The sequence below is a fragment of the Teleopsis dalmanni genome, chromosome 2 (assembly GCF_002237135.1).
Source record: "Teleopsis dalmanni isolate 2A chromosome 2, ASM223713v2, whole genome shotgun sequence".
Taxonomy (NCBI): Eukaryota; Metazoa; Arthropoda; class Insecta; order Diptera; family Diopsidae; genus Teleopsis; species Teleopsis dalmanni.
The window spans coordinates 78,781,586-78,792,177 of NC_051847.1; the positions used below are offsets into that span (position 1 = coordinate 78,781,586).

The 10,592-nt window shown below is 32.2% G+C and overlaps 1 protein-coding gene across 1 annotated transcript in view; it reads left to right on the top strand.

Annotated features, from left to right (window-relative positions):
* LOC119684202 (diacylglycerol kinase 1) overlaps nucleotides 1–10,592 on the top strand; it is a gene marked incomplete at its 5' end in the record, with an annotated part of 96,126 nt that overhangs the window by 13,934 nt on the left and 71,600 nt on the right.

Genomic DNA, 10,592 nt, shown 5'->3' on the forward strand with positions numbered 1-10,592 from the left:
TCGACTTCATTAAAAGTCTGACTATGACATATCACTGTAATATGTGCATGCATAAGACATAGTTTGGTTGAATTGTACACTAACTGAATAAAGTTTAATATAGTATTCAAGGAAGTGGTAAGGTTGACAGTACACAACTATATGCAAAAATTACGTGAACTGGAAAAACACAGCGGAAAAAATATATTTTTTCTGTTATATCCTTTCCTCTTGATACAATATTTAGTACACATCTGAGTGAAGGGTATTTTCAGTCTATTCATAAGACCCTTCTTTAACATTATAATGCACTATACAAAACATAAGTGAACTGCAAAACCACTGGCAAATTGGTTTTTTTTACTGTATCCTTTCCTATGACTACACCATTCTCAATTGGATTTAATTGGATCTAATTGGATCTACACCAGCATAATTATTGTATCTAATAAACATCGTTTTGCTGAGTTGTAGGACACTTACTAACAAAGTGCTATGAAGTTTTTTCTAAGAAGTTGAAATTTATTGCTTGAATGTTATGATATTAGATATTATGATATTTGTAGAGTCATGAGATTTGTTTGTGTTAGCATACTAATTGACAGGAACTATCAGCAAAATAATTTGCCCGATTTAAATTTATTTGAACTAAATCTCCGTTCGAAATATTCATACTCGACTCATCATGTCTGTACCACAAGAACTAAAATTATTTTAACAAAATGATCAATTAGAGTCTGATTAGACCATGTTTTTTTTTTTTTGTTATCATTGTACTGTAAGAACACGGTAGTGTTCATCACATTACAATACCATCAAAACCAATAGCCAGACTATATCGTATTCTGGCTCTAATTATTTAATGTGATACTCATTAAAGAAAGCATTGCATTCAACTGTTTTATTTAGATGCTAGATGCCGTAATGCACACTTTCCCGCCGTGCAAAAGCAACATCTTAACAGCCTCTTGAAAACGCACTCATTTGCGTCTAATGACTCGTATCAATAACAACAAAACAAAACAGAGCACAACAACAAAACTCGCTGTTCATTAATTCAAATGAATAAATTTTATGCAAAAGAAGTTACTTCTGGATAAACACTAACCTCCCTCGACTCAAGTGATCAAGTGATTTAGCAACTTCAGCATGCACGGAACACGGAATAATTTTTCAAGAGGTCTCACTCTGTGATAATTTTGTTGTATGTACTTTTATGATTTGAGAAAATTATTATAATTACAACAACATGAATGAGCAATAAATAAGCGTTGCGGCTTTTCTTGCTATTTTTTTAGTTAATTTATTTTCATATTTTTCGCATTGTAATTACACAGCGAAAAAGAAAGCAGCCGAACCGACTCAAGATGCTCAAACCACAACTGCAACAAATAAGAACAACGACACCCCCCGGCATAATCGAAAATTTTATGGAACTCATACCGCATAATCAACCTTTAATATCAGAGAACTTTTAACCCCTTCAATTGGCACAGATACCTTCACTACCAATTCCGATGCCACCAGCTTCCGCGCAGTCAGCATCCAAACGCAGGTTGGTGTAAATTTTTCTATATAAATCCCGCTTAAAATTTTTATTTTGCAAATGAAAGAAATTATTCAAGCGCGCATAATTAATAACAAAGGATTTTCCAATATTAGAATTTAATCCTGTCGAGCGAGTTGGCAACTTCGCTGGTTTTCGCGCTGTTGCGTTATGCGCTGAATTCGGATGTGACGCGGAATCTGCTGGAAGTGATGGTGGTTAAGTCATGAACTTTTTTTAATCTCCTTTATTAAAGATTTTCAACATGAATTGAGTTTAATTTGAACAGAACGTTTAGAGCTCAAGCAGATGAATTGAAATGCAAAATGATACGTGCTGTGTTTGTTAAGTTTGCGGTTAAAGCAAAGCGATAGGAACAGAGCTTTTCTAAATGAGTTTACATTGATTTAATATAAAGACTTTAAAGAAAGTCTGGAGATTCAAGTAAAATGAAAATAAAATACTATCATAATATATAGAAAAAAAAGGATTTGTACTCATAATTCCTTAAAAACTTGAACTACATTTAGAGAAACTGTTTTCTTCCTACTAAGAGTAATAAAAAAAGATATAAATTTTACATAATTTGTACATATTGATATTCAGATGTCTGAGGTGGTGAATCAGCACCTTTACTCTATTTTATCTGTGGACAATTTTAAGTCACACTAAATACGGGGCTTTACGGGGCTTTATAATATGATGGATCTGATATCTTTGTACCTGCCTGTGTTTATCAAATTTCGCTGTATTTTTAGGATGCTGAGAGTTGGATTATTGTGACTGTCAATTGTATTGAATAGTTTCAGAGCACGATCTTTAATGTATTTTTCAACTGAATCCACTCTCAGATCTCTGTGGATATCAGCTCCTCTTACATACCATGGGGCGTTAACCAGTTTTCTTAAGGCAATATTTTGCCCTCTTTGAAGAATTTTTAAAGTTGAGCTTGGCGCTTGGCAAAACGCTATACTGCCATAGAGTAGTCCTGGTTTAATAATTTGCTTAAATATGCTAACTCTGTTCTTTATGTTGAGCTTTTTGCTGCTGATGAGCGGGTGAAGGGAGTGTAATATTCGGGCAGCTTGAGCTCGTTTGGACTTGAAATGTGCTTTCCAGGAGTGCTTGTTATCAAAGGTTATGCCAAGGTATTTGAGAGTATCGGCCCATTCTATTTCTTGTTCTTCTACCTTTAATTTTCTGGGAGCTTGGCGGCGCTTCCTGGTAATAAAAATTGCCCGAGTCTTTTCTGCGTTCAGTTTTATTTTCCACTTTTTAAAATACTGAACAAGCACGTCAATGTGACTCTGTATGGTATTGGAGACATTGCAGGCTATTTTGTCTGAGTACACAATACAAGTGTCGTCAGCATAGAGCGATAGCATAGAAGGCTCGAGTTTCGGTATGTCTGCAGTGAACAGGCTATAGAGCAGTGGAGATAACGGAGACCCCTGTGGTACTCCAGCCTGTATCGATTTTACTGAAGAGGTTGAATTGTTCACTTTGACTTGGAACGACCTTTCATTTAAGAAACTGCCTATGAGCTTGATGATAGATGGTGGAAAGTTCTGAGCAGCCATTTTCACAATTAGGCCCGAGTGCCAGACTTTGTCAAAGGCTTTAGAATATATAATGTACCTGCATTATAGAGGCAATTACGTTCTAAGTTAATTATTAACTTTATTATAGGCATTGGATTTTATATAGTTTTATATAAAAGTGATACATATTTAAAGTAGTTGATAATTCACTTTTTAAGTATTTTTAATTGATAAAAAGGCTCATGTGAAAAAAAAATTAAACTTCTATATTTGTCTTTATTTATGTTTTTATTATTATATTATATTAACTGAAACATATATTTTTTATTATTATAATTAATAATATTTTTAAAAACGTTGCCGAATAGGCACTACGAAATATTCTCTACCAAATCTATGAATTTATTGACCTTTCTTGTCTAAAATCAAAATAAGTTTCTATGCGAACTTTCAAACTCTTACTCAATAATAATTATATAGAATAGTATATTTTATCCTATATAAGGGTAGTATGAAATTTCTAGACACCAATTTGTATACTTAAAGGCATAAAGTAATAGAATCGAGATCGCTCAATCGTTACGTTTGATCGATGTAAGAGCTTGACATGATCACAGGCACATCAATTGGATTTAAATAATTGACATTAGATGTCATGCTTTTGCTCCACAATGAGGTTTCGACAGTTTATTTAAATCCAATTGATGTGCCTGTGTTGATAGTAAGCTCATAGTATTGTCAATTCTATTTCTGCTCACTGTGGTGGCATCTTTAATTAGAAGTTCAATTGGGGTACGTCAAAAGTGGCTGTACGATAATGTCGCAATTTACTTACTTAATGGTATACCGACTTGAATAATATAGTAGATGTTTTATAAAAACTATTTTATCTGATTACAAGTCCCTTTGGTGCTTAACCCATGTACGACTACATATATCTGAACTCATTTACTTAATTGTATACCGACTTGAGTGCTATAGCAGATGAAGATTATTTCATTTGGCTTTCAATCCTTTAGATGATTCATTTATAACTTTTGGTTAGTACACAAAATCCAGGTTATCTATTCTATATCGTTCGCTACCATTAAAGCTAGGAGGATTTAGATATTGCACTTCAAGCAATATCTAAGTAAATTATGAAATTTTATTGTAAACATGGTTAAATTAATTTTTATGCACATTAAATCTGATATCTGCATGTGCCGTCAAAAAGTTTCTTAGCGAAACCATAAGAGCAATGAAATTCATTTTGGTAGAATGATTGCTTTCTGTTTTCATTTTTCTTTTCCTTCTAGTTCTTTCGATGATTTCCATCTTCTGTAAAACAAATCATGACCCACACAACATAAGATAAAACACAACCCACACAAGATAAAAATCACATAATGCAATGTACTCCAAATTTGACAGCGAATAGCTGTCAAATGTTACCTGCAGGAATATCCTTCCCACACCTGAAGAATGCTACCTGTCAAGAAGTGAAAAGACTATAGTACTTTGATTGTAATTATCTTCTGGTGAATGTTCTAACAATTCATTAAATTGTCGTCGTTTTTCATTTAATGACGGTTGAAGTTGTTTGGGTTAAGTGGTATTTTTGGTTTAAAGTATAAGTATTTTGCAGTAAATCAAAAGCATTATCGATTAGTGACACAAAATAAATTTAAATTCGGAAATATTGTATTTAGCACAGAACATCATTGTAAATTCAACAACGTTTTTCAAATAAAATTCTTTTTCGATATTTATTGAGATACAGTAAAATCCGGTCCAAAAACTCTTTGTAACTAACCGCGATTGTATTAGTGAACCCTTGCTTTTTTCTACTTGATTTATATCCGTTTTTTACCGTTATTATTGTCCTTTAATTGCATCAATAACTATATAGTATAGTATAGTATAGTATAGTATAGTATAGTATAGTATAGTATAGTATTATAACTATATAGTATAGTATTTGCTAATAATAGGTTCCCTTTTTGAATGATGCAGATGAATAATATACCATATTTATTCTATAATATGAATGGTATAATTTGACCAACTATTGCTCATTTGATCGCTTTGAACGGCTTTCATCGGTTGGTATACACTCATCTGCTTGTTACTATGAATATGAGGTGAAATGGTAAATCTAGGTTTCATTGATCGCCACATATCGACACAATAATCTATTTTATTTCACGTAAACAACTCCAAATAGCTCTCTGCATCGTGGGCACGTTGCAATTCTAGAGCAACTGTCTTCAAAAGTGGCACTTGCTTTGAAAGCAACTTTCTCTTGAACAAATATTCATGTAAAATAGATCCAATGCGTTGCTTTGAGATATACAGGTTGTCAGCTATTTCCTTGATCTTCAATTTATGGTTCTCCAAAACAATTTTCTAAACTTTTTTGACGTTTTCCGAGTTAATCGTCTTATTGGGGCGAATAGAGTGTTTATAAGTTCCTGTACTACTTCGTTAAGAGTCTAAAAACTAATCTTCAACGGTTGTCTTCAAAAGTTCGGAAAATACTTATCAAGCCTAAAACCTAAAACCATTGTAACTCCTGAACTAAATATCAAACTGTAACAAACTTTTACATTTAATTGTTTAAATGTAAGTAATTTTTAAAAGATAGAGTGGGTAGTAATTGATAGAGATGCTTCAGGTGGTGGTGATTTGTCAACCCTGGGTCTATGTACGAGTAGTATGAGCAATAAATGTAATTGATAACTACGATGAATGAAATCTATTTCGTGTAATTACCGCAGGTTGTCCCTTTACTTGTCTGTATATTTGCTTAATTATCTGTTTAAATGCACATTGCTCTCTAGGTTTATAATTAAGCTAATAAGTCTTATCATAAATATTTGCTGTTAAATTCAAGTAGATTAACTGCAAAAATGAATGGAATTGGTTAACTTCATCGTTAAGCTACGACATAAAAAGCTGTCTGAAATGACGATATATACATATGGAGACAAATAAATACTACTGTATGATTTTATGTCAATAATTTGATTTTCTAAATGCAGAGTTTGAAAAGATTTAGTTTGCAAATTGCAAATAATTGATTTGGAACACAACTGCTCATGATTGCATGAAGGATGAAGGATAGATGCTTCAGAATGTCAAATTTAACATTTTTCTTGTTTTTCATATTTGTATGGTTATTTGCTTTTAATATTTATAAACGAAGTACTTGGAGTGTTTATAGAAGTTTGCAAAAATGCTGTTCAGATCCTAAGAATATATTTATATATGCCAGTTATGTATCTTACTTTTGACTTCTTTGTGTTATATAAAGCTTTGAGTCTAAATCAATTTTTTTGAAATTACTTCACTATCTAAACTAAAAATTATTCGCTTTTGATGTCTAAGTTTTAATCTATGTTCGTATAAAATACATCTTTTGCTGTGTTCTTTATCTTTTAAAAGATGGGAGTTACAAAATCAAAAATTCGATTTAAAATTGCTTTCCTAAACTATTTTCTATTAAGGCAGTGTCTTAGCTATCCAGCTAGTTGCTTTCTTACTTCCCTAATAAACCCAAATCTTACTCAAATATATAGATAATAATCTAGAACATTGAGATCACACGGTCTTAAGAAACTTATCTCGAAGTAATTCTATATCTTTGGTTTATGTCTGGCTTATTCAGAGAAGTCTCTGGTTTATCGTATAAATTAGCGATTTCACATATAAATACTACAGAAAATAATCTAGAAAAGTGAGATCACAAAATCTTCTGACTATCAAATAGTTCAATTTTTCTGGTTTATCCTATTAGATAAGCGATAGATCAGATAGTCCAGAGAAGTGAGTTTACAAAATCTTCTGAAACCTACTTCGAAGTAATTCATTGTCTTTGGTTTATCTAAGTAAGCGATTGCACATAAAAATATTAAAAATATACAGAGAAGAAAGATGGCAAGATCAAGGGGTCAATTCGCAGGACCAATGTTTTGCATTTTGTGTTGTTTTATCGAAACTGAAGTTGTTGGATGTTATGTATAAATGGATGTAGTCAATAAACATAACCTATAGCCCTTCCCATTGACAGTAGCGTTCCTAATGTCAGCGTTTTTTAAACAAAAATATGATAAAAATGGCACCAGCACGTTGCTCAGACCAAAGTAGACCCATGTTGTTACGACAAAACGTACTGAATATAAATCAGCTGTCAAGAGAAACAGTGCTGCCAACTTAAAAATTAGATTTCCAAGAAAATCCGCTCTTATTAATCGTAATACTATGTTAATTTTTTAATTTATATGTACATATTTTGTTTAAAACGTCTTTTCTAATTAAAATTTGCATGTACTATGACAAGAAATCTATTTCGAATAGAAAAGTGAGCAATAGATAACGTCTTTTTGCATTTTCAACAATTTGTTTGACGTATCAAAATTTGTTGAACATAAATAGTTTTGGTGAATTTATTTGTGACAGATTGCAACACTTTCAAGGCGTTTAGGAGTTACGATATGTAAAGTAGTCAGATAGAGTTATTATTTTCCACACAGAACTTGAATAATTCAATTTAATTTAACTTTCACAATGAGTTGCAGCACAAAACAATTTTCTTTGCTTGGAGCAAATAACATTTTCGACTTCCCGGAAATGCACATTTGTATGTGTGTTGGAAATGATATATATTCGTAAAATGTGTACTTTATTGAGTTACACATTGAAATTGTTACATAGCTAGGAGTACTTACACACACAGCAAAGACCTTTTTTGCCAAGCCCGACCAGCATATTCAGGCATAAGTTGCAATATGCCGGCTTACTGAAGTGCTTCAAACGCCACACATGGATGCCATCTTCCTTAAGAGCCGTATTGTCGATACCTGAAAGTAATGTCAAATATAAAAATAAAACGTATCCGAGTATTGTAATCCCAAACTAATATTATTCACATTGCGCGTATATGCTAAAATGGTATCATGCTGCGCTGGAGTTGGCCTATGCCTTTTTCGGGAGGTATTGAATTTAAAATTACCTTCGAAAATGATAAAGCGCGAATTTGCAAATGACTTTATTATAACAGACAATGTGAAAGTAACTGTCATTGCTTTTGAACTTACCGAGTAGGACGAGAAGCGGTATCGTTGTCAGGCCGCCACGTTGCCACTCTTCCAAGGAAACAGTGCCATCGGCATCATAGTCAATTTCTATCATCATCTCCTGCAAAATCTGTAAGCGGAGAAGTAAAATAAAATTACCAACGCATATATACACATAAAATTGATTAGGTCTTATATAAATATTTGCGTGTGCTGTGTGTTATAAGAGAAAAAAGACGAAGCTTGAGGGATTTCCATTAGGAATTCACAACGAAAATTCAAGTCCTCTCCTTATGAGTTTATATGGAAAATAGGTCTAAAGTGTGTGTGTTTGTTTGTGTACTCGTAAGTTTCTATGAAATTTAGTTATGCACAGTTATGAATTTTTAGTGAAATGTCAAAAACGCAGTGGGACAAAATAGGAGCAAAAAATTTGGATGTCTTGTTTGGTTGTCGTTAACAAGAATGAAAATAAAATTTAAACAAAACTATGCAAAAAGTAAAAATACAAGAAAAAACAAACAGTGTAGCAAGAATTTAATATATTTTTTTGTTAACAAGCTGAAAGTATATTATTTCATTAAGAATTTCAAAGGAATTTCAGCACAAAGGTAAACAAACAAGGCAGAAGTTACTTATGACTTGCGACAAACTTATAGTTCCAAGGACTTAGTGAGTTCCTTCTCGTATATTTTGAGGCTGACTACGAAATTATTTCATTTTTCCTTTCAGCTTTGATGCTTGCAATTAAAATTCGCGCACATGTGGATACACCAAACTGCTTCCTTTAGTTGGGAACTGACTAGGCTACAGGAACTTCTCAATTAGCAGGAGTCGAAAGTAAATTAGTGCATTTAAATATTTATGCTAAAAAATATTTTCGGAGTGTTAAAACTCTTTTCAGTGTTATGATTTGGTAAATATTTGTTATTGAGAGATCTACAATTAAAATGTGAACTAAATTATATAATTAATATAAAAAAATTTGTTATTATATCTAGAAAGGAGTTTTCATTAAAGAGTTTTCATTCAACGTATTTAAATTAATTTTCAATATAAAAAAAAATGTGATATTAAATCATTCGAGGAAATAGATCCTCGGAACTCATCAAAAGAGATTATTGCAAGGCGTACTGCAGTTCTTTCTGGTCATTGGTGTATAGAGCCCATGCAGAGAAACTCATAATCCTCACTGCAGAAGTTGTGAAAACCCGTAGAAAAAAGAAACCATAATACATTTTCTCTGTGAATGCTCGGTTTTCGTATCCAGAAGATATAGGTTCTTAGGAAAATACTTCTTTGATAGTTTATCAGACTGTTTTCATCGGTGAAGACGAAAGAAAGATCTAAATTCGGATGAATGGATTTACTCTTCTATACTAGTGTTCTTGCGAGGAATGTGGTAGTAAATGACAAAAAAATCACGAATTGAGGTATATGTGAGTTATCTAATGGCTTGCCACTGTGACCTACCAACCAACCAAATCATACGACGCGGCCAAGGACGACTCACATGTGTAATGGCCAACTTAAATCAAGACAGATAATTATACCATATAACAAAGACATATTCCGAGACATGTCTTCTGGCCAGAAATAGAAAGATAACAGACCAGAAATAGAAAGGGTGAGAAATACCATGTCTCGTATCGAATGTTGAACAATGACACTACTAAAATTCTTGCTATAATATGTAATATAGAAGATACTACCCAAATAAAAATGAAATAATGATCATCTATATGGTTACTCTATGACCAATAGTTATTTTTTACTGCTAATTATATATCCCATTAATTCTATATAGTTGAATTATAGTGTCATTGTCAGGAGCATATTTTAGCAATTTACTGTCAAATTTCTAGTAAGTGATATCAAAAGGTATCTCGATCGAAAATGGTTTATTGAGTTTAGACTCTAATTCAATATAGTCATAAATCAAAGATGAGTTAGTTGATTTATAACGAATGTTTAGGGCATTACATTTATTGTTAAGTTTTCATTGAAAGACATCTAGCAGTCGGAAGGTGTCTTAATTGAATAAGGTGTATTGAGTATTGGCGATCGTCTATAATAATGAGAAATGTAAGATAAATAAAAAAATATATTAGCCACTTCTGTAGTGATATTTGTATACATATGTGAAATATAAATGATATAACAGTAAATATATGTAATATATTTATTCTATAAGAATTAAGCTGAATTTGATTAATATTTTTTCGCGATATCTCCAAACGCGATGTTGAAAAGTTTTAAATTTCACTTCTTTGAGTTCTCGATAACAGCTGTATAGCAGGTATTTGTAGGTACTCCTTAGAGAGATCGCCTAAATACTATATCTCGAAACAAATTCGAGTACAAAAATTGTCCAAGAAGATTTTAATCCCTCATCATTGAAAGATGTACAAAGAATTATGTATGTAAAATTCTGAAGTCAGGTTTTATACTCAAACAGCTTAGCAAGAT